The following is a 26,972-nucleotide window of genomic DNA, read 5'->3' on the forward strand; positions in this document are numbered from 1 at the left end:
TTAAAAAGTCACACCAATTAAACCCACGCTTCCGCAAAAACCAGGGTGTGACATCATGCCATTCGCACCCCCGCCATCCAATACCACTGGGTATTGAAGGAGGTCCTAGTAAGCTTGACCTAGGTCCTTGCAGGATCTCTACACTGAACAAGGCAAGAACCTTACCAAACCATTCCCTTAACCCCCGACAAGATAGCCAACATATCTCTATATAGACCGTAGAGATATGAATGGTGTAAATCTTTTATTTTATATTAACAGTAAAATAACGCCAAGACACCACGGACAAATGATAAGGAAGTTTCACCTTCAACATAAGAAACTAGTTATTAAAGTCATTAACACAAAACCAAATAAAAAGTGCGAAAAGATTAAAAAACAAAAGTATTACACTAAATGCTTGTCTTCACCAAGTGATGTAAGAGACTTAGGCAAACATGGCCTTCGATTGTCAAGAACTCTTACTATCAATCTTGGATCCCGAGACTACTACACACACTCTATGATGGATGATGGTGGTGGATGTGGGTGTTGTGATGGAGGTGGAGTGTGGGTGAAGTGGGAGAGAGGTGTTTTGCCAAGGGATGCTTTTGAAGTGAACCAAGCACCTCTATTTATAGCCTGCACAGAAGCCCGGACACGGCCCCGTGTCCATTGGGCACGGCCCCGTGTCCATCCACTTTCTCTTTCTTCATTGATTGCAGTTTGTCTGTATTAGTTTACCATGCCCCCGTGTCCGCTGGGCACCGCCACGTGTGCCGAAGCGTGTCTGTACTATCAAGATTTGCTTGGATTCTGCAAATCTTAGCATTGACCACGGCCGTGTTGGGCTGGGCGCGCCCCTGTCTTGGGAAATAAAAGCTTCTATACTTTGTCTTTTCTGCAGACACGTGAGCACGCCCCCGTGTCCGCTGGGCACGGGGCGTGTTCAGCCTTCTGATGTCTTGTTTTTGCTTGGGAAGATGTTGTCGAGGGGTCGGGCATGCCACGTTTATTCCTTTTCTTGTATTTATGTTAGATTTGGCTGCATTTTTGCTTCTTTTGTTCATTTAAGCTTATTTAACCCTGAAAATACAAAAGGAAGACAAAAGCACACTTTTTCCAACATTTTTACTAAAAAAGGGTTAGTTTTATGCCTCATTTGATGTAATTTATATGTTGCATTTTAAACACATCATCCAATGATTAGTGTGCGGCCCATCAACGTGTACGACCCAAATGTTTCCAAGTCTTAGTGATTGCACAGCCCACTATCAGGTGTACGACATGCCCGAGAGTGTGCGGCCCGTGATATAGTGTGCGGTCATGCATGATTAGCTTGTCCTCTGTGCATCAGTAACTTGTACGACCTAGACGGTGTGGTATACCAGTGTGCGACCCTGCACAGCTTGTTTATACATTGTGCAGCCAAGGTTTGTACTGTGCCTGAGTGTGCGGCTAGAGAGTGTACGGGGTGTGGGTGTGTGCTACCCTCTAGTGTGAGGTTGACAAAGTCAACCGTGCTGATTATCCCATAATCACTCCACTAATTTCGATCAAATCAGTTACATGATTAAAACATTTAAACATTCCAAATTCATAAAAAACCCAAATTATCATCTAACAGTTTCATCATGATCCACTTTCCAAACAAATCAAACAACATAATTATTATCATCATCGACAAATCATCAAAACCCTAATTACCATTTAATCATTATCAACAGATCTTATGTTTTGAAAACTTCATATAATCATTCAACTAATACGTGAACAACATTCAAATCCAAGTTTTCGTATAAGCAAATCTAGACCCCAATACCATTGCCAATCATAACAACCCCCTTAATGTTTAGCACCCTGGATCATCGATTATCAGCATGAATACTTATGTTCCATTTCGTGTCACCAGTTTAACATAAAAACAACTATCGAAACCCGTATTGCTTACAGTATTAGTTACCACACGTCGTTCATATCCTCAACTCATGTTTACCAAATCATACACATAATCTCATATACATACCAACATCAATAAACAATTAAACACATAATTAAAAACAACAGGGAAGGCAAGCCGAATCGATGGTGAACATACTAACTAGAGAGGTGTAGAGTGTATGCTAGAACGAATGAGGAAGGCTTCGGAGGAGAAAGAAACTACCATCGACACCAAGAGGGAAAGAAGAGAGTGCTAGGGTTTGTTGTTGTTTCCAAAAACCACAAACACACCCCACATGTATGCGTATTCCACAAGGGTTGGGCTTGAAACAGTTTTAGGCCAATAACAAGCCCACAGCACGTGTAGAGGTGTGCGGTCTGTCAGTGGGGTGTGCGACCCGACAAGAGTGTGCGACCGATCTTATTAACTTAACACTTAATATTAACCAAACCTATAATTATTCGATCATAACAACCAAGTATAACTGATTATGTTTAACAAGTTTATCATAGCACTATAACGTATAGTGGAACGTGAAAAGGAATGATACAAAGTTAAAGGTCACGAGGTTAGACCACACTAACCTTGAAAGTACGAGTTGTCACATCATCCCCAATTTGAAAGAAATTTCATCCCGAAATTTGGTAAGCAATCTTACAGAAATGAAGTGATAGATCAAGATGACTGTGGGTTTTCCTCGGGTGCCACATCATCGCCAACTTGAAAGGGAATTTCGTCCCGAAATTCACCAGTTGCATCAGGATTTGATTCTGCAGTTTCGAACAAGTGAGGATACTTGAGCTTCATTTGATCCTCGCGTTCCCACGTGAACTCTGGTCCACGTCTTGAGTTCCAACGAACTCTCACGATTTGGATTCGACTGTGTTTACGGACCTTGACTTCTCAGTCCATGATTTCGATGGGTTCTTCAACGAACTACAGCTTGTCATCGATCTTCAGCTCTTGCAAAGGAACCACAAGTGTTTCATCGGACAAACACTTTTTTCAGATTAGAAATGTGAAAAACGTCATGAACATTACCGAGTTCATCAGGCAACTCAAGTCGATAAGCAACCTTGTCGATTCTTTCCAAAACTTTAAATGGACCAACATAATGTGGATTAAGTTGCCTCATTTCCCGCAACGTACTGCACCCTTCCAGGGTGAAACTTTCAACAGAACACGGTTGCCTACAGCGAACTCCAAGGGTTTTCTGCGCTTGTCGGTGTAGCTTTTCTGGAGATCACGTGCTGCCGCCATAGGATTTCTGATTTGAACAATCTTCTCAGAAGTTTCGAGTACGAGTTCTAGACCCGTGATTTGGTTGTCACCCACCTCAGCCCAACAGAGAGGAGATTGACATTTCCGTCCATACAATGCCTCGAACGGAGCTGGCTGAATGCTAGAATGGTAGCTGTTATTGTAGGAAAACTCTACCAAGGGTAAATGTCTTTCCCAACCTTTACCAAAATCGATCGCACATGCTCGCAGCATGTCTTCGAGTGTTTGGATGGTTCGCTCACTTTGACCATCCGTCTGAGGGTGATTAGAAGTGCTCATGTCGAGGCGTGAGCCGGATGATTTGTGCATCGCCTGCCACAAATCAGATATAAAACACGGATCACGATCCGAAATGATAGAGGTCAGCACCCCGTGCCTAGAAACCACTTCCTTCAAGTAAATACCAGCAAGTTGCGAAAACTTGTCAGTTTCCTTGATTGCAAGGAAGTGTGAAGATTTTGTCAAACGGTCAACGATCACCCAAATAGTATCGTTTCCGCTCTGAGTTCTTGGTAGGCAAGTGATGAAATCAATAGCAATCTGTTCCCATTTCCACATGGGTATTTCTGGTTGCTGAAGCAAACCGGATGGTTTCTGGTATTCTACCTTGACTTTCGCACAAGTTAAGCATTTGCTCACGTACGTCCTATGTTCGCTTTCATGTTCGACCACCAATACAAAAGTTTTAGATCCTGATGCATCTTATCAGAACCGGGATGGACAGAATACCGAGACTTGTGTGCTTCATCCAACACAAGCTCCCTGAAATTACTGTGTAAAGGGACCCATATTCGCTCCATGAAAGAGCGAATACCGTCAGATTTTGTTACGAGTTGTTTCTCCATGTCCCGCATGGATTTGGCTTGAAGGTTCTTTTCCTTCAACGCTTCAGTTTGGGTAGAACAAATCTGGTCAGGAAGATTGGAGTGAATAGTGAGTTGTAAAGCTCAAACACGTTTAGGTTTTGTTTCCTTCCAATTGAGGGCATCGGCTACAACGTTAGCTTTGCCTGGATGATAGTTAATGGCACAATCATAATTGTTTAAGAGTTCGACCTAGCGATGTTGTCGCATGTTCAACTCCTTCTGGTTAAAGATGTGCTGAAGGCTCTTGTGGTCAGTATATATAGTGCATTTAGTACCATACAAGTAATGCCACTAAATTTTAAGCGCAAAGACAACGACTCCCAACTCCAAGTCGTGTAGTTCTTCTCGTGAATCTTCAACTGTCGAGAAGCGTAAGCTATCACTTTCTCGCATTGCATTAGCATATAACCGAGACCCTGAATAGAAGCATCACAGTACATCACGAAATCATCTATACCATCGGGTAAGGACAATATTGGTACACTATAGAGTCTTTGTTTTAGAAGCTGAAAGGCGCTCTCCTATTTCGTTCCCCATGAATACACGACACCCTTCTGTGTTAAAGCGGTAAGAGGCTGAGCGATCTTCGAGAATCCCTCGATGAATCTGTGATAGTACCCTGCAAGACCAAGAAATTGTCGCACCTCTATAGGAGTCTTCGATGCCGCCCAATTCTTAATGGAATTGATTTTAGCTGGATCTAATTGTATTCCCAATTCGTTGACTACGTGGCCAAGGAAGTGTACTTCTCGAATCTAGAAGTCACACTTAGAGATTTTGCGTAAAGCTGCTCCTTTCTCAAGAGTTCCAAGTTAAGATGCAAGTGCCGCTCGTGGTCCTCCTTGGCCTTAGAGTAGATCAAGATATCGTCGGTAAAAACAATGACAAAGTCGTCAAGATACGGTTTGCACACGCAGTTCATGAGATCCATGACTACCGCTGGTGCGTTGGTTAACCCGAATGGCATGACCAAAAACTCGTAATGGCCGTACCGCGTTCGGAAGGCTATTTTGGGGACATATTCCTCTCGGACTCTCATCTGATGGTAGCCCGATCTTAAATCGATTTTTGAATAGAAGCTTGACCCTTGCAGCTGGTCAAATAGATCGTCGATGCGAGGTAGAGGATAACAGTTCTTGACCATCACCTTGTTGACTTCGTGATAGTCGATACACATACGAAAGGACCCGTCTTTCTTTTTCACGGATAGGGTTGGGGCTCCCCATGGTGATGAGCTAGGTCGGATAAAACCCTATCCAACAGTTCCTAAAGTTGATTAGACAGTTTTTGCAACTCCCCCGGTGCAAGATGTTAAGGAGCGCGAGCAATCGAAGCTGATCCTTGCGTGAGTTCAATATGAAATTCCACCTGATGGCGTGGAGGTAGTCCTGGAAGTTCTTTGGGGAACACATCGGAAAAGTCATGAACAACTGGGAGGTCTTCGATCTTCTTTTCCTCAGACTGAGTATCGGTGACGAGTGCTAGAATAGCAGGATAACCCTTCCGTAAGCAATTATGGGCTTTCAAAGCTGATATGATGCCAACAATCACACCACTAGGGACAGTGAATACGTATGACCCTACCAGGGAGAGGAATCTCCACTAGGGAGAGGAATACGTATGATTTTCTCTTTACAATGAATTTCAGCTCGGTGTTTGGATAACCAGTCCATACCAACGACTATGTCAAAGCTACCAAGAGTGACTGGAAGAAGGTCAATGTCGAACACTTGACCTGAGAGGTTGAGTTTGCACCCTACGTGAACATGAGACGCTTCAATTGACTTGTCGTCAGCCAACTCTACAACGTTTTTGATTTCGAGGGGTATAGGGGTTGATTCTAACAGTCAAATCTCAAAGACACGTAACTCCAATCGGCACCGGAGTTGAATAATACAGAGGTGAAAACATTGTTCATAGAAAATGTACCGGTCACGACATTGCCATCGTTCCTGGCATCACCAGCACCAATGGTAAATGCCCTTCCACGAGCACCATTTCCACCATTATTGCCATTGTTGGTATTGTTCCTCGCGTTGTTGTTGTGATTGTTGTTGTTCCCATTGTTGTTGTTGGCGTTCTGATTCATTTGTGGGCAATCCTTCTTGAAATGCCCTTCGTTCCCACACTGGTAACATCCCTTCCGATTACCCTGATACTATTGTGGTTGTTGTCTCTATTGCTGCTATGGTGGTTGTTGTTGCTGCTGCTGATAGTACTGCTGTTGTTGTTTCGGGAACGAGGCCCTGCAGGCAATGCTGTAGAAGGCGCTAGGCGCTAGTCGGGCGGTGAGGTACAGCCTAGGGATTAATCGGGATTAATCAAGATTAATCGGGATTAATCGGAATGGGATTTTTATATGTATTTTTTCAAAATTATATATATATACCCAATAATATAAAAATAATACTTCAAAATTCACATAAATACTTCAAGTTTCAGATAGTATGGTTCGATTTTGACCTCCTAGAACCGCCTAGGACCGATTTTGATCGATTTTGACCGACTAATATTGTCCGATTAATCCGATTTTTGACCACCTAGGACCGATTTTGACCGCCTAGGACCGATTTTGACCGATTTTTTACCATGACCGATTAATTGACCGCCTAGCTCAAAATTAGGCAGTAGATGACCGCCTAGCGCCTAGGCGCCGATTAATCGGCCACCTAGACCGATTTCTGCAACCATGCCTGCAGGTGACACAGGTGTCACAGTCTCCCCTACTTTAGGAAATTTCGTCCCAAAATTTAATTTTAGAGGAAACCTGTGAAGACAACGGTGATTGTTTCGCTTTCGAATGAATCCTCCGTTTCCCAAGTAAAACTCTAGCTCACGTTTGGATTCTTAGCGTATTTGTTAATTGCCAAAATGTTATCGTTGTTGTAACAAAAGCATGGAGCTTTGAACAACGGATAGGAGAATGTTTCCTATGAAGACTATTATAGGAAACTTGTGTGTGCTCGAAATCAGAATCGGAGAGTGCAAAATAAAATAACACTGGTCAAGGTCCAGGACTTCTAGTAACTTAAATAACGCTATGCTCGCAATGTAATAAGGACCACTTATCTATAGGAAGTACCAGTGGCGTATCCACCATGCCCTTTTTACATTGTTCCCGTCTCATTATTCTCATCACTATAGGTCTTAACACATGATAAAACTTGTCGTGGTTTCTGTGCACTGAATTCCATAATTATGTATGCATCCATAATTACGTAATTCCTTGCACAGTCCGCACAGTTCATTTTATAATGTGTAGGGACAAATCAATTGGATATACATGTAATGACTTGACTAGACCACCAGAGGATCTTTTTAACTAGATCAATGAACGATCTTTTTAACAAGATCAACACATGATCTCCTTAACTAGATCGTCGTATGATCTCTTTAAATAGTACCTCCAAAAGGTCTTTTTAACTTTGAACCAAATAATCGTTTTGAAACAGCACTTTGGAATCTAAGGGTCTGACTATTTGCATAGATAGCCCCTTAAGGATTTAAGTTAGTACTTTGAGTATCCTTCTGAGAATCTATCATATGGAAATATGAAAGATTCTACTAGGACTTAGATAGCGAGCTTTAGAATTACACATAAACACATAATCACATAATCGTGTATTCGTTAATTTAGTTATTCTCGTTCGTTAATTTGAATTAATGCATTTTAAGTACACCAGAAATCCAATCACGGATTTTAATTGGTTGCTTAAATATCCCCAAGAATCTAACTATGAAGATAGGAAGATATTATAAGGATACACGAAGCAAAAAATGTACTTGATATTCGTGTACATAGTCACATAACATGGGTCCAGTTATGGACTCATGAAAGTACCTTTAGATATCAAATCAAGGATTTGAAATGGTACTTCACATATTTGTTTAAGAATTTGTAATTTGTACCTTGTACTTTGTTCCTTTAAAAGAAACGAGTACTTAGGATTTTAGGGGAGATCACGAGTGATCACAAAATGAAAGAACCACATGAATAGTTTGTTCTGCAAGGAACGCGGTTCCTAGGTGTCGATATCATAGGGGTATGTCACGCAGACACACAACCATAACAGTTTCGTAAAATAAAATTGGAACAACAATTTTATTTATGTAACAGCTGAATTATTTGAAACGATTACAACAAAGGAAAATACAAGGTCTAATTGTTCACTGCTGCATTGTCGTTTGCGTTTGCCTCGTTTATGTTAAACACTCGTCCACGTGCTGGATTTGCGTTAACAAGTCTTGGGCAATTGTTTCGGTAATGAGTAAGGTCACCACAGTTATAACACGACCCAAGTGGAAATGGTGCTTGAATAGCAGCATGATTTGTAGCATTTTGGTTTTGGGTAGCATGATGGCAGGTATTGACCAAATGTCCCAATCGTCCACAGTGGGTACATTTGTGACACGGTGTCTGATTCACATGATGACGGTTGCATATGTTGCGCAAGGGTGCAGTACCAATATAGTTTTTCCTAGCACAAGGCTGTGCTGGCTGATTTGGTGCAACCTGGTCATTCTGAGCAACTACTGCAAAGTTTTGTGAAGCCTTACGCTTCTTCGACTTCTTAGAGGACTCAGTCTGTTTATCCTTTGGTTTTTCTTGTGCTGACTTGTCAGATCGTTTCTGGTCGCCTTTTCGAAAAAGTTTACCCTTCCTGATCTGAGATTCAGTCAGGGTAGCAGAAAGTTCGATGGCTTGTCTGGCGGTAGTAGGGTTACTACCAGTAACAATGTCCTGAACTAGGTCAGGGAGGCCATCGATGTACTTTTCAATCGCCTTTTCCAAAGGCATAACCATGGTAGGACATAACAGACTTAACTCCTCATAACGATCAGTGTAGGCTCGATGTTCACCGTTGTGTTGTTTAAGATCGTCAAATTCCCATTCCAAAGCCCTGAGCTCATGACGAGGACAGAATTCCTTCATCATTAGAGCCCGAAGCTCTTCCCAGGTTTGTGCCATTACCACATCGGCACCCCTATCACGCATCACACCGTTCCACCATGTAAGAGCACGCTTCTCGAATGCACTGGATGCAAACTCAACCTTGCGCTCATTCGGACATTGCACATGTCTGAATGTGCTCTCCAAACTTTCGAACCATTGCAGGAGCGCGGTTGCTCCTTGAGACCCAGAAAACTTCAAAGGTTTAGCAGAATTGAAGGTTTTAAAACTACACTGAGCATTGTTGTTGTTATTTTTGTTGTATAACTGATGGATCTGGCTTACTATGTTTGGAAGCACTACAGCCATTTGCTGAGAGACAAGGGCTACGACTTCTTCGTTGGTTAGAGGTTGTGCATCTCATCGAGGAGGCATAGTCTAAAAGGAACAAGGGAACATGAGAAACGAGTAAGGTTGACAATTGGAAAATCAAATGGGGTATTTAAAACATCGACAAAACACAAGGAAGGTGATCATTTGTTCATTACCTCGAACAAACAAACGACACGCAGTGACCAATCAAAGTAAATGGGTCAATATAATGTATCACGAAGATATGCTTTAGCCTATAAGTGGATACTCACCCCAAGAGTTTCCAGGTAAGAGTGACTGGTCCGATACTGCGGATTTGTACGAACACTCTAGCCTTAGACAGAAAACTCGAGGTACAGGCTTCCACTCTTCCAGATTGCACGTGTTCACATTATAAGACCCAAACTTTGACGAGATTTTGAAAACTTAAAAGGCACTAGGCCAAAAATGAATCATCCGGAAAGCTGGGTGATCATTTTCAAAAATCAATTCGGAAGCTTTGAAGGTTCAAAACCTTATAACAAATCATCTACGAAGAGATGATTGGTTTTCAAAACGGATTTGAAAATTTGTGTTCTCATCGTGGTTGTCACCTAAGGGTAGGTGACGGTATTGTTTTAAAATCTAAACACAAGAATCTTGTGTTAGGGTCCTAGGAAGGTTATAGTCTAGGTCAAAGCATTACTAATAACCTAATTCCCTATAACCATTGGATCTCTTACCAACTTTTCTGTCACACCCCGACCATGTAAAACAACAAATCGTGGCGGAAATGTCGGGGGGTGTCGTAACAGAATCATTGTTTCACAACCGTGGATTAAATTGTTTCGTTTTATTGAATTATTGAACTCATTCTTTTATTACAATTCAAATAAATACAAATATTGTCTTTCGAGTTTTAAAGTCACTAAGGTACGAGTCCATCCTATGTATAGCATGCATCAACAATCATCACATAGCAGCACCTGAAACATATATGAAAATAGGTACGTCAGCATAAAAATGCCTGTGAGTAACATAGGTTTTATTGATTTAGACTCATGGCTTTAGTTAACATAAGAAAAAGGTTTTATGTTTCACAAAAATAGCCATGAATCCTTGTAAAAGTTTTGTTTCTAAAAATGCATTGTTTTGAATAAAAGGTTTGTAGTATATAAAATATACTTTGGTTTGGAAATAGTTAAACGTATAGTATATCAAAATATACTTTTATTACTGAAACAATAGATTTGGTAGTATATCACAAATATACTTTGGTTTTGTAAATAGCATCTTAAACTATGCTTTGGTTTTGAAAATAACATATCAACTATGTTTTGATTTGATAATAGCATATCAACTATGCTTTGGTTTTGAAAATAACATATCAACTATGTTTTGGTTTGATAATAGCATATCAACTATGCTTTGGTAAATAACAAGATCAGTAGTATATTGAAATATATGTTGGATTTTGTACATAGTATATCAAAATTATACTTTGGTAATTAATATCACATTTGGGAGTATATCAATCTATACTTTGGTAGTATATCAAAATATACAAAAGAAACTATGATTTAGTATTCATTCTAACCTTAGTGTATCAAACTACACCTTGGAGACTATAGAAATACCACAAAGGCAATTTCTATTTGGTTAAAATTTGGTTTCTGACATTCCATACAACAGGAATGGGGTGTCTAGTCCTATAGCGCTATATCATACTACCAATCGGCTTGGTGAATGTATAAAGAAAGTACAATCCAACAATTTGTTTTAAAATATTTGAAAATTTGTGTTTAAACCATAGATAATTATTCAATTCTTCAAAAGATAAGTACTAGCATGTATAATCATATAGTCGAAGTCATGAAAATAACAAATAGGGACATATGTTTCACCCCAAAACATTTGAAAGCAGTAAAAGAGGGGGTTATGTACTCACTTGTGATTGCAAGTATCATTGATTAAGTGTCCTAACGAAGCTCGGGAAATCAAGGAATCAAGTGGCACCTAGTATGGAATCACTAATTAAACAATCGGCTCCTAAGTCGGAAGATTGGGTAGAATGAGGTCTCATAAACCAAATGAGCATTGGAACTCATGTGATATGGTTTAACGAAGTCTACATTCTAAAATGGAACCTATCCTAAGTGCTTACTACCCAGTAAGCTAGCTTACGCTACTTTAACACGTCGTTCGTGCAAACGCGCGTTGGAGACGTCTAACTAGTCCTATGACAAGTATCATATGCCTAAACATGTTTAATTATGTTGCATAATTAGTTAAGTGACAAAAATTTAAGTTACATATGCTTAAAATCCAATTATGCATGAAAAGAGCATTTTGGTCATTTACCTAAGTCATATAAACTACCTATTATACAACTACTTAAACTATGTGACCATAAGGTATAACCTCGAAAGGTTATTCCCTATACAACTATGGTCACTAAACATGCTTGGTCGAATCCTAGTGATCGACCAAACGGGTCGAGTTCGAAAGTCTAAGCGGTGGTTTAGACCGCTTAACTTACGACTCGAAACAAGCACTAAACTAAAAGTGACGAGCTAAACATGTTAAAACATGCTTAACTAAGTTAGAAAACAGGTTTTGATATCAAAACAAAGGGTTTTGATACCCAAGAGTAGTTTGGTTGCAAAATACGCATAAATACGCATTTTGACCGAAACTACGACTCGTAACTACGCCTAGTCAACGTGGTAATCAGTAGGTATGGTCACAAGGGACTATACCGTCGTGATTACACTCACGTTGCAAAGTTTAAACGAACTTTGTATTGACCAAAGACTGGTCAAAGCAGAAAGTCAAACACTGTTTGACTTTCACGCTTGATAAGCGATAATAGAACGAAAGAAGCTTACAAAGGGTCCAAGCTAGGGAGAACTTGATCTATAACACTCAGGTATGAAGCAAAGGCTTCAACTTAGAGCATTAAAATGATCAAGGGTGCAAAAAATCGAATGAGGGAATGGGTATATATAGTTTTTGATAAACCGTTAGGATCATTTCTTGCTAAAAAGGGATCAATCTTGGCCATACATGTGGGCTAATGGTTTTAGAAACCATGGGGACATGATAAACAAACTAAAACAAGCAGATGGTATCCAAAACAATGGTTAAAAACCATCAAAAACAAGCCCCAAGTCCAGATTCAATGTTTCTGACCTGACAGGCTGTCGCGCCCCACGTAATATGCAGCCTTAGCTTCCGCGGCCTGCCTAAGCAGTTTGACAGATTGACAGTTTTGGTCCCTGCAGCCTAAAACTTGGTTTTTGATGCATTTTTGACACGTTTAAGCCCCGTTAACCCCATTTCAAAGCTCTAAAATGTAGTTGAAGTATAGGGAACTTAAAATACGCTCAAAAACATCTCGGACGTCAGTTCGTTTGGTCATACGGTTGCGTTATTCGGTTAATTACGACGGAAGTCGTAACAAACGCAAAAATGATCCAAATTAAGCGACGAATGGTATTTTTGCATTCCAATCACTAAAATAAAATATTTTAATGATTACAAAAATTTTTGGATGTCCGGATATGTTCAGAACGTAAGATATGCGCGTAAATGCAAACTTATACACTTTTTGACGCTTTTAGTCCCTATTAATCAAATAAGTTTATTTTTAGCATACTGAACCCCTCAAAGCCTATTTCTAAGCTATGTAAAGGATATTTAGGGTATGTTTAACTTATGATCAGGTTCCAGAATGTTCGTTACTATACAAATCGGCATAGTTTCGTAGTTTGACGCAAATTGTCCCTGCGATCGAATAGACTTGTTTTTGACACACCAAACCCTTCAAAACTTATTTCTAAGTTATGTTAAGATTATTTAAGGTATGTTGAGCCTATGTCACTGTTCCAGAGTGTTTGTTGCTTTAAATTGATCGCGTTTACGCATCAGTTCGCGTAAAACTTTCCAGAAAGCGATTTAAAGCTCAAAATTGAACAAGAATTGATTTGTGCAAATGATACACATATTTATACAAATCCCAAGTATGGAACACAATATTCCATTGGTTTGGTATTTGTTTGCTGGTCATAGTAACACAGGTGTCAGACGTTTATTGTTGATTTCTGCGGCCAAGCGGTAGGTTTCTTCGATGGTAGTAGGTCTTCCAGCTTCGACAAAATCTCCCACACATTCAGGCAAGCGGCGAATGTATTTCGTGATGGCTTTTTCTGAAGTGTTGACTTGACTTAGGCAGATTATGCTAAGCTGTTTGAACCTTGCGGTGTAGCCAGTATTGTTACCTTCGACTTGCTTGATTTCCCAAAATTCGTCTTCTAGTTTCTGGACTTCGTGGGGAGGGCAGTACTCTTTCCTCATGAGCTCTTTCAGCTCATTCCAAGAGAGAGCATAAGCTATGGAGATCCCATGTTTGTTACGTTCGGCTGTCCACCAGTCGAGTGCTCGCGATTGAAATACTCTGGTTGCGCAAGTAGTACGGAAACTATCAAGACACCCACTCTAACGAAGGGTAATTTTGATAGAATCGAACCACTAGAGTAGCTGGGATACACCTCCTTCACCCGTGAACTCCATCGGGTCACAGGCTTTGAAGTGTTTGTAGAGGAAAGCAGATTTCGGCACTTCCGTCTTAGAGTCTTCCGAGGTTCGAGAGTTGCTGAGAGAGTGCACTTAAGCGACAATCTGAGGAATGACCTTGGCCACTTCCTTGGCCACAAGCGAGGCAATCCTCTTCTCGGTGCTTCGTTTGGCTCTTCTCCTAGCGGTTTGTCTCGAGGTAGAGTCGTTTGAAACATCTAGACAGAGAGAGAGAGATTTGGAGTGAGATTCGATCATAATGATTTTTGAGTTTTGCGATGCGATTGAGCGCGATCAAAACTTGTTGTAGGTAGTATAATAATTTCACATAGGAGCCACATAGGAGACACGAGATTCCTAAGTTCCCACACAATTGATTTGCTTGTATATGTATATATATAGGTTCGTATAAACTACACCTTTATGCTTGTATAGGTAGCGCGAGGACACGATGTAGAGAGAGAGCGAGAGCGAGTAATTAGACATTTGTTTTGTTGCAAACCTTCGGTTTTCGTTTTAGATTGAGATGGCTGTGCGACTTGTCCGTTTGCAAAAGCAGAGAGCGAAAATCGATAAATCGAGAAATCGATAAAGCGTAAAGTTTTAAATTGTAAACTCATAAGCGTAAATAAGTTCCATCCTAACTAGACCCCGTCAGGTTCTATTGTACTATACTAGTTAAGGCGGGACCTTGCGAGTATAGGTCCTAACACATATGTAACTAGCATCACATGTAAATATGCATAACAGCTATTCGCAAGTGATAAACAGTTTGATTAAATAATTCGTTTTGATAAATTTGATTTGATAGAAACGTATGTTACACCCAAAATGCGATAAAAAGAGTTCGAGTATACTCACAGTCGGTGTTCAACAAGTAAACACAACTTGGTTGGATTGAAGGGAGCGCGTCTGAGATTAGCCTGATTACAGATTGATGGCGTAAGCATTGAACAGTGTGATAAGCGGTGTTGAGTGGTTAAGTGTCGAATGGTAATCCGATCGGATGGCCATTCGATTGGATTGACATTCATTTGGGATGGATGCGTTGGTGTATGATGTGACTTTGAAGTTTTTGTTGTAGCATTTTGAAAACAGAGAAGTATCTCTATTTTTCAGGTCGATCAATCGGACGGTCGTTCGATCGGATAGCAATCTGATTGGCGAGACACTTTAGCGATATCAAGTTCACAGCAGAATGGTCACTCGATCGGTTAGCAATCCGATCGAGTGGCAATCCGTTAATACTGGTGATTTTTGAAAATTGAAAATGGTTATAATTGTCGAAGTTCCAAAAGAATGATCGGATGGTCGTTCGATCGGATGGTTATCCGATCGAGCGGCAATCCGTTCGACGTTCAGATCTTTGAAAGTTTGAATAAATAGTTTAAGTATGGAACCAAGTGCAAGCCGATCGGATGGTCGTCCGATCGGATGGCTATCCGATCGGGCGGCAATCCATCCCAACGAACCTGATCTTCTTTGAACCTGATTATTTTTGAAAGTTTTTGCGGTTTGATCGAGATGGTATGGCTACGAGCTAAACAATGGAACTCCACCAAGGCCAAGTCATTGGATCGGGTGGGAATCACCCCGTCCGATCAGTTAACTGTTCCTGATAGTTGTTCGTGTTCAACTTGCTAAGCCGGTCATCTCGTCGATAGAAACCAGTTCTTAAACCGACACTTCACTAGAGAATGAGTAGAAGGTCTGAATGAGCTCTATTTCTAACGGTTTTGAGTAAAAAGTTAAAGAAAGTTTGAAGAAAAGCTTGAAAAACTTAGATTTGGCTTAGATCTAGGTGAGATTTAGTGTTTATACACCAAGGAATCCGTTAGATCTGAACTGTTCTTGATGAGACGATGTCACACTTCATTGTTCCTAAGAACTCCATGATGACATCACCTTAGAACGGCTCAAATCTGAGGCCTTAACGATGAAAAAGTGAGATTTGATGGTGAAATAGATGAAGGAGTGCGTGTAGATCATAGAAGTACAAGATTTGAGGTAGAAACTTACAAGAATCGTGAGGAATCGGGAGAAATAGAGCTAAAACGTGCTGATCGAGTGAGAGCTGTCACATCACTTGAACAGTGATTGACAAGGCTATTTATAGGTGAAGAGGAGAAAGGTGATGGAGTGCCATGGATCGGATGGCAATCCGATCGAGTGGCAATCCGATCGGTTGGCCATTCGATCGAACAGTCACTCGATCGGTGGTCTTCGGCGAATTGCGTTTCGATGTTTCGTTTTGCTCGTTAAGCGTTGCGATAGTTTGGTTACACATTTTCATACCCACATTCATATATTTATTATAATTAGTTACAAAGGGTCGTATAAATATCCTCATTTCATAGTCTGCGTTACGATAATCGAGTTGCGCGTTTCGAATATGCGTTGCGTTGCGACACATCACGGCTATCGAGGAGGGTAGAATAGGGCCTCACTCAACGTCATCGTGAGTGTTAGTACGTGTGATTTGATGTGTTATAGCGATAAAGTATGCGTAATATGCGAAAATACTGCGAAGTAGCGATGTATGCGATATAGCTACATTATGATCTGAATCTCTGGTGCTAGGCGTAATGAGTATAACGAGTAGTAACAACGCACAGACGTGCGGGTTGTTACAATATTCCTCTCACATCAGCTCTTTGAAATTATCCCAAGTGGTGTTATTCGCCATTTCGATACCCAGCATCTGAACTTGGGCATTCCAACAGGTCAAGGCACCGTCCTCCAACATGCCTGAAGCATACTTCACTCTGTCCCTAGCTAGACAGTTACACATCGCAAACACTGACTCAGCCTTTTCGAACCATCGGAGTAGTCCCACTGCTCCTACGGTTCCACTGAATGTCTGAGGCTTGCAATCCATGAACGTCTTGAAAGTACAGACGGGTGGATTGTTCTGATCCTGGTTCCCAGGTTGACCTTGAAATGAAAGAAAGTACATCGCACGAGTGAGAGTTGAGTATACGCTTAAGGAGCAAGAATCGTCTGGTATGTATCGTACCTGCTTGCTGAGCTGCTAAGGCTTCAGGCACACGTGTATTGATTAAGTCTGTCAGCTCCGCCTGAGTCATGACGATATTTCCACGTCCACCATCGCAGCCACCACCGTATCCACCAGTATGTCCACCACGCCCGTTCATGATTCTGCATCTATGAGAAGAGCGGAAAGGGTAAGGATCACGATTGAGTAGAAATCAATCATCGCTATGACTTCTATGGATTTTGAATCTCCCTTCATGTCGGATAAGGAGTCAGAACCCCTTTCACACTTGCTAAGCCTCACTGAGACTCACATGCACCCCAGATTGTTATTACGTGTGCACCCGTGATAATAATGTGATTTGCATGTTCATCTTAGCTCCTCTTAACTCATGTCGAAAGGTTCCTCAGATTCGAGTGTCAAAACGGATGTTACTAAAATGGTAAAGATCATGAAAGTCTAAGGATTATGTCGTACTAACAATGCATCATATTGTAGACAAATAATACGTGAAATCGTGTCGTGGTGCTAAGTATGTAAGCGTATGCAATATCATAAATAAGTGTATGTTAGGCATGTAATGTATAAAGTAAGTAAAAGACGAACCTTGGAATCGGGAGCTGAGTGTCAGGTTCGATTTCAGAACTGTTTGGTTATAGTCTAGTTTTATCAAAGTCGTTTTAAAACCTAGTTCACTATAACCAGTGTCTTTGATACCAAACTGTCACACCCCCAAAATACCACATGCGGAAACCCCCGCGAGGCGTGTGACGTACCAGGATCTAGCCACTAATCACATTGAACTAAAAATAATATAATAAATAAAAATTCCCATTCAATGTAAATAGTGTATCTCAAAACATTCGTTTAAAAACAAGTTTACGTTCAGCGGAAGCATAATTTATTGTTTAAACACTTCAAAACCATAATGTTTGAAAACAAATTGACACATCTCATCTTTCCATATATCACGACCCATGATCACTCCAGCATCCCTGACTTCAACTCCCAAATCACGTATCTATCGACCTGCAAGGATGCAGAAAAAGTGTATCAGCATAAAGCTGGCGAGTTCACAGTTTTGTTAAACGTTTAGTTGTCTAGTGTTTAGTTTAAAGACATGTTGATAATAACCGGATACCGAAAGATGACTGTTTGTTTGCCCTTCCCCAATGCCTATCAACATTAGTCATGTGGTTAAGGTCATTATTTCACGCCCGTCCTATCCAGGTACGTCGTGAGGTTGTCAAGCCTAATAGCGCTATCAACTAATACCCCGTTGCCCTCCAAGCAACTAGTTCGGTAGTAAGATGGGATTTAAGTGATAGAGGTGACTAGATTATCCAACATCGAATTTAAACTATAGTTTGTAATGTATCCCCTCCAGGGATATAAGTTTGTAAAGTATCTCCTACAAGGATGTAAGTTTGTTTATTTGTCCCCACAGGACGCATGCTTGTGAAAAGAGCAGTGAACTCACCTTAGTTTAGCTCGATAAGTGGTATTACTTTGTTTCAAGTTGGCCAACCAAGTCCTATTACGGTTACCAATAACAGTTAGGATTTCATCCAAGTATTTCACATGTTCAACAGGTTGCATTCACTACAAAAATCATCATATAACACATAGCAGGCATTCGGGCCACATACGGGTTCATGTCACAGATCTATAATTCAAATAACAATCTACAGCTCATTATGCCATTTATAATAGTGTGCGGCCCATTTAGTTCAAGGCCCATCATGAGCGTACGGTCCACACTGAAGTGTGCGACCTGTTTATGGTGCGCGGTTCATGTTCTGTTTATGGCCCAATGATTAGTGTGCGGCCCATCAACGTGTACAACCCAAATGTATGCAAGTCTAAGTGATTGTACAGCCCACTATCAGGTGTGCGATGTCACACCCCAACCGATGGCGGAAACATCAGGGCGCGGTACTAAGCGAATCAGATTGCTCAAGAGAATCCACAACACTAGTTGTTTCGATATAGATTAATCCAAATTTCATAAATAAACCTAAAATGTTAACCACAATTCACATCCACCATAATGTAGCATAATAACATAACGATTCAAATATTGTTCAAAATTTGTCTTAATTATCTAAGATGAGTTTCTAAGCATCATCCTAGCTTGTTTTCTTGACTCCCAGCTACTATCAACCTGCAACATGTACTAAAATAAAAATCAACAAAAATGTTGGCGAGCATATAAGTTTGAATACGTAGCATAATAGTGTAAAAACACATATCCAACATTAATACATATCACAAGTTTCAACATGCTAGTTTACGTGGTTCATATGGTAACCCAAGTTTCCAACGCGTTAACATGCCTTTCCTACATCGACACACGAAGAGGAGGTAAAAGAATCAAAACTTAACAAAACTTCCAAGACCAATGGAGAGGTGCGTTACCCCTATAGCGCTACAATTGTTAAGGCGAGCTACACATAAGAATCAAACGTTCACATAGCATAAAAGTCTCAAGTATCACAAGTATCATGTTTCCATGTTTAATACGGATAGAGTATGTTTTAAATAAGTTTCAAGTGTCAAGTGTTAAGTGTCATGATTATAGAATACCTGTTGCATCCCAAAAGTGTTTAAAACAAAAAGGATCGAGTATACTCACAGTGGGTGCTTAGAACCAAACACTGTTAGATTAGATCGAAGGGAGCGCTGGATCAGCCTGCGTTCGGGGAACAGACCATAAGTCCTCTAAGTGCTGACCCGGTCGGGAACAAAGTGTCGAATGGTGCGAAAATCGAGTTAAAGTATCCGATCGGATGGTCATCCGAGCGGATGACCATTCGAACGGATGGCCATTCGAATAGTGGGTGTTTGTGAACTGATAAAGTTTTCAATGTTTTGATCATAGTGTCCTGTAAAACAAACAACAAGTGTCATCATGATCAGATCATCTAGACGAATGGCCATCCGATCGGATTGCCATTCGGACAAATGGTGAGTGAGTGAAGTTTCGTGAAATTTTCTAAGTTTTCGAGTTAACGGAGACGGTGTGATGACGTGTTAAACAGCGGAAACATACCAAACACAACTCGTTCGATCAGATGAGCATCACCCCTTTTTGAACCGACGAGCTGTTTCTGATGAAGTTTCATGTTTGGACCCGTCAATCGGCCCGTTTTTCGGTGGAATTTAGTTTCAAGCTGGCTTTCGACTAAGGAACGAGTCGAAAGTCTGTTTGAGTCAGATTCCATCCATGTTTCGTATAAAAGTTGAGGAAAAGCTCCAAAATCAGTTGTAAAACGTGATGTTCATCAGATCTGAGCCGGAAACATGTGAAGTTCCATCAGATCTGGCGTAAAAAGTGTGAGATTCCTTTAGGTTTTGTATAATAGTTGTGAAAATCCTTTAGATTTGAGGCCGATCTTGGTTATATGGTGCTCCACAATAGTTTGCATAAACAACTGAATGGAAGCCACCTTCAAGAGGCCCAAAACGGTTGATTTTCGAGAAACAGTTGAAGTGTTCGTGTGATTTTGATGAAGAATATGGTGTAGAAGTGTTAAATGATGAAAGTTTTTTTTTGGGGTAAAGGGTTACCCCGGTGATTCTATATATTCACAACCAATAAAAACAAGTAGCGTGGAGAATCCAACGCTAGTTCAGACATAGGACACACCCCTATGACTATAAAAACCAGACAACCAAAATAAACCAACTAACGTAACGTATCAACAACTAGACAAACATCTAGAAACAATGAAAAGACAAACAATAAAAATCAGCCGCCATTGTCAATCACGCTATCCATATGAATCTCCCAGCTTTCCAGCATTTTCCTCACTCTCTCCGTGTTCCTGAACTTAACTCCCATCAACTTGTATCTGACCGTATTTAAGACAATGTCTCGAACCGTGTCTGGCGGCCTAGCATGGTTATTGAAAAGTCTCGAGTTCCTCTCATGCCAAATGATATATGCAGTCGCCGCAACAATTTACCTACTGACATAGTTATTAGCCGATTTAGAGCTTGCCCGAGCACATAACCAATCAACAATGCTGCTCCACTTTGAATCTAGATGCGCCATAGCCCCTTTGGATTTAACTGAGTTCCACACTTGCGAGGAAAAAGTACATTCGAAAAAAAGATGTGCATGTGAATCCACATTCGCATAGAAAAGCACACAGCACATCATGTTCATATTCTTCCTCCGCGATAAATCCCACTGCAAAATTTTATCTTGAGTCAACAATTTACCCCACATTATCAACCACATATGGAATGCAAGGCGCGGAATGCACTGAGAAAACCAAACGATTCTAACCCAATCCACTTCGGCCCCGTTAGCTCGGATCGAGTTCCAGGCTATAGATGAAGAAAACTCGCTAATCTTGTCGCCATCTTTCCAAAGAATACAATCACGAGTATCCGGACTACAATGAAGTTGGTCCACAAGATTAATAACCGAGTATAGACCTCTCCATTCAACCAGCCGTTCCAGGTTCCATCCCCTTAAATGTCACTCACAGTATCCGCTAACCTAAATCCTGCTCGAGTAATAACTCTAGGGGAAAGAATATTACGTAATGGACCACTCTCACACCAAAAATCATACCAGGCTGACGTAGAGTTACAGTTTCCAAGTTTTGTCCAAAGATATTTTCGAAAATCTGACCTTAACTGTAGAATCTTCCTCCAGCCCAGCAACAGTTGGCAAAAGATTTACAATTCCATATGGTGCGGCCCCTTAACCGGTAGGAATGAATCCAAGCAACCCAAAGGGATTCCCGATTTGTAACAATACTCCAAACGTGATAAGCCATAAGAGCCCTATTAATATCACGGATCCTTCTAATCCCCAAACCCCCTTCATGTTTGGGAAGACAAACCACCTTCCAACCCACTTTAGCTTTTCCTTTATGAGCCGAATCCGTAGACCACAAGAAATTCCGCATTGACCAATCAAAGTAAATGGGTCAATATAATGTATCACGAAGATATGCTTTAGCCTATAAGTGGATACTCACCCCAAGAGTTTCCAGGTAAGAGTGACTGGTCCGATACTGCGGATTTGTACGAACACTCTAGCCTTAGACAGAAAACTCGAGGTACAGGCTTCCACTCTTCCAGATTGCACGTGTTCACATTATAAGACCCAAACTTTGACGAGATTTTGAAAACTCAAAAGGCACTAGGCCAAAAATGAATCATCCGGAAAGGTGGGTGATCATTTTCAAAAATCAATTCGGAAGCTTTGAAGGTTCAAAACCTTATAACAAATCATCTACGAAGAGATGATTGGTTTTCAAAACGGATTTGAAAATTTGTGTTCTCATCGTGGTTGTCACCTAAGGGTAGGTGACGGTATTGTTTTAAAATCTAAACACAAGAATCTTGTGTTAGGGTCCTAGGAAGGTTATAGTCTAGGTCAAAGCATTACTAATAACCTGATTCCCTATAACCATTGGATCTCTTACCAACTTTTCTGTCACACCCCGACCATGTAAAACAACAAATCGTGGCGGAAATGTCGGGGGGTGTCGTAACAGAATCATTGTTTCATAACCGTGGATTAAATTGTTTCGTTTTATTGAATTATTGAACTCATTCTTTTATTACAATTCAAATAAATACAAATATTGTCTTTCGAGTTTTAAAGTCACTAAGGTACGAGTCCATCCTATGTATAGCATGCATCAACAATCATCACATAGCAGCACCTGAAACATATATGAAAATAGGTACGTCAGCATAAAAATGCCTGTGAGTAACATAGGTTTTATTGATTTAGACTCATGGCTTTAGTTAACATAAGAAAAAGGTTTTATGTTTCACAAAAATAGCCATGAATCCTTGTAAAAGTTTTGTTTCTAAAAATGCATTGTTTTGAATAAAAGGTTTGTAGTATATAAAATATACTTTGGTTTGGAAATAGTTAAACGTATAGTATATCAAAATATACTTTTATTACTGAAACAATAGATTTGGTAGTATATCACAAATATATTTTGGTTTTGTAAATAGCATCTTAAACTATGCTTTGGTTTTGAAAATAACATATCAACTATGTTTTGATTTGATAATAGCATATCAACTATGCTTTGGTTTTGAAAATAACATATCAACTATGTTTTGGTTTGATAATAGCATATCAACTATGCTTTGGTAAATAACAAGATCAGTAGTATATTGAAATACATGTTGGATTTTGTACATAGTATATCAAAATTATACTTTGGTAATTAATATCACATTTGGGAGTATATCAATCTATACTTTGGTAGTATATCAAAATATACAAAAGAAACTATGATTTAGTATTCATTCTAACCTTAGTGTATCAAACTACACCTTGGAGACTATAGAAATACCATAAAGGCAATTCCTATTTGGTTAAAATTTGGTTTCTGACATTCCATACAACAGGAATGGGGTGTCTAGTCCTATAGCGCTATATCATACTACCAATCGGCTTGGTGAATGTATAAAGAAAGTACAATCCAACAATTTGTTTTAAAATCTTTGAAAATTTGTGTTTAAACCATAGATAATTATTCAATTCTTCAAAAGATAAGTACTAGCATGTATAATCATATAGTCGAAGTCATGAAAATAACAAATAGGGACATATGTTTCACCCCAAAACATTTGAAAGCAGTAAAAGAGGGGACTATGTACTCACTTGTGATTGCAAGTATCATTGATTAAGTGTCCTAACGAAGCTCAGGAAATCAAGGAATCAAGTGGCACCTAGTATGGAATCACTAATTAAACAATCGGCTCCTAAGTCGGAAGATTGGGTAGAATGAGGTCTCGTAAACCAAATGAGCATTGGAACTCATGTGATATGGTTTAACGAAGTCTACATTCTAAAATGGAACCTATCCTAAGTGCTTACTACCCAGTAAGCTAGCTTACGCTACTTTAACACGTCGTTCGTGCAAACGCGCGTTGGAGACGTCTAACTAGTCCTATGACAATTATCATATGCCTAAACATGTTTAATTATGTTGCATAATTAGTTAAGTGACAAAAATTTAAGTTACATATGCTTAAAATCCAATTATGCATGAAAAGAGCATTTTGGTCATTTACCTAAGTCATATAAACTACCTATTATACAACTACTTAAACTATGTGACCATAAGGTATAACCTCGAAAGGTTATTCCCTATACAACTATGGTCACTAAACATGCTTGGTCGAATCCTAATGATCGACCAAACGGGTCGAGTTCGAAAGTCTAAGCGGTGGTTTAGACCGCTTAACTTACGACTCGAAACAAGCACTAAACTAAAAGTGACGAGCTAAACATGTTAAAACATGCTTAACTAAGTTAGAAAACAGGTTTTGATATCAAAACAAAGGGTTTTGATACCCAAGAGTAGTTTGGTTGCAAAATACGCATAAATACGCATTTTGACCGAAACTACGACTCGTAACTACGCCTAGTCAACGTGGTAATCAGTAGGTATGGTCACAAGGGACTATACCGTCGTGATTACACTCACGTTGCAAAGTTTAAACGAACTTTGTATTGACCAAAGACTGGTCAAAGCAGAAAGTCAAACACTGTTTGACTTTCACGCTTGATAAGCGATAATAGAACGAAAGAAGCTTACAAAGGGTCCAAGCTAGGGAGAACTTGATCTATAACACTCAGGTATGAAGCAAAGGCTTCAACTTAGAGCATTAAAATGACCAAGGGTGCAAAAAATCGAATGAGGGAATGGGTATATATAGTTTTTGATAAACCGTTAGGATCATTTCTTGCTAAAAAGGGATCAATCTTGGCCATACATGTGGGCTAATGGTTTTAGAAACCATGGGGACATGATAAACAAACTAAAACAAGCAGATGGTATCCAAAACAATGGTTAAAAACCATCAAAAACAAGCCCCAAGTCCAGATTCAATGTTTCTGACCTGACAGGCTATCGCGCCCCACGTAATATGCAGCCTCAGCTTCCGCGGCCTGCCTAAGCAGTTTGACAGATTGACAGTTTTGGTCCCTGCAGCCCAAAACTTGGTTTTTGATGCATTTTTGACACGTTTAAGCCCCGTTAACCCCATTTCAAAGCTCTAAAATGTAGTTGAAGTATAGGGAACTTAAAATACGCTCAAAAACATCTCGGACGTCAGTTCGTTTGGTCATACGGTTGCGTTATTCGGTTAATTACGACGGAAGTCGTAACAAACGCAAAAATGATCCAAATTAAGCGACGAATGGTATTTTTGCATTCCAATCACTAAAATAAAATATTTTAATGATTACAAAAATTTTTGGATGTCCGGATATGTTCAGAACGTAAGATATGCGCGTAAATGCAAACTTATACACTTTTTGACGCTTTTAGTCCCTATTAATCAAATAAGTTTATTTTTAGCATACTGAACCCCTCAAAGCCTATTTCTAAGCTATGTAAAGGATATTTAGGGTATGTTTAACTTATGATCAGGTTCCAGAATGTTCGTTACTATACAAATCGGCATAGTTTCGTAGTTTGACGCAAATTGTCCCTGCGATCGAATAGACTTGTTTTTGACACACCAAACCCTTCAAAACTTATTTCTAAGTTATGTTAAGATTATTTAAGGTATGTTGAGCCTATGTCACTGTTCCAGAGTGTTTGTTGCTTTAAATTGATCGCGTTTACGCATCAGTTCGCGTAAAACTTTCCAGAAAGCGATTTAAAGCTCAAAATTGAACAAGAATTGATTTGTGCAAATGATACACATATTTATACAAATCCCAAGTATGGAACACAATATTCCATTGGTTTGGTATTTGTTTGCTGGTCATAGTAACACAGGTGTCAGACGTTTATTGTTGATTTCTGCGGCCAAGCGGTAGGTTTCTTCGATGGTAGTAGGTCTTCCAGCTTCGACAAAATCTCCCACACATTCAGGCAAGCGGCGAATGTATTTCGTGATGGCTTTTTCTGAAGTGTTGACTTGACTTAGGCAGATTATGCTAAGCTGTTTGAACCTTGCGGTGTAGCCAGTATTGTTACCTTCGACTTGCTTGATTTCCCAAAATTCGTCTTCTAGTTTCTGGACTTCGTGGGGAGGGCAGTACTCTTTCCTCATGAGCTCTTTCAGCTCATTCCAAGAGAGAGCATAAGCTATGGAGATCCCATGTTTGTTACGTTCGGCTGTCCACCAGTCGAGTGCTCGCGATTGAAATACTCTGGTTGCGCAAGTAGTACGGAAACTATCAAGACACCCACTCTAACGAAGGGTAATTTTGATAGAATCGAACCACTAGAGTAGCTGGGATACACCTCCTTCACCCGTGAACTCCATCGGGTCACAGGCTTTGAAGTGTTTGTAGAGGAAAGCAGATTTCGGCACTTCCGTCTTAGAGTCTTCCGAGGTTCGAGAGTTGCTGAGAGAGTGCACTTAAGCGACAATCTGAGGAATGACCTTGGCCACTTCCTTGGCCACAAGCGAGGCAATCCTCTTCTCGGTGCTTCGTTTGGCTCTTCTCCTAGCGGTTTGTCTCGAGGTAGAGTCGTTTGAAACATCTAGACAGAGAGAGAGAGATTTGGAGTGAGATTCGATCATAATGATTTTTGAGTTTTGCGATGCGATTGAGCGCGATCAAAACTTGTTGTAGGTAGTATAATAATTTCACATAGGAGCCACATAGGAGACACGAGATTCCTAAGTTCCCACACAATTGATTTGCTTGTATATGTATATATATAGGTTCGTATAAACTACACCTTTATGCTTGTATAGGTAGCGCGAGGACACGATGTAGAGAGAGAGCGAGAGCGAGTAATTAGACATTTGTTTTGTTGCAAACCTTCGGTTTTCGTTTTAGATTGAGATGGCTGTGCGACTTGTCCGTTTGCAAAAGCAGAGAGCGAAAATCGATAAATCGAGAAATCGATAAAGCGTAAAGTTTTAAATTGTAAACTCATAAGCGTAAATAAGTTCCATCCTAACTAGACCCCGTCAGGTTCTATTGTACTATACTAGTTAAGGCGGGACCTTGCGAGTATAGGTCCTAACACATATGTAACTAGCATCACATGTAAATATGCATAACAGCTATTCGCAAGTGATAAACAGCTTGATTAAATAATTCGTTTTGATAAATTTGATTTGATAGAA

The sequence above is a fragment of the Helianthus annuus genome, chromosome 12, assembly GCF_002127325.2.
Source record: "Helianthus annuus cultivar XRQ/B chromosome 12, HanXRQr2.0-SUNRISE, whole genome shotgun sequence".
Lineage (NCBI taxonomy): Eukaryota > Viridiplantae > Streptophyta > Magnoliopsida > Asterales > Asteraceae > Helianthus > Helianthus annuus.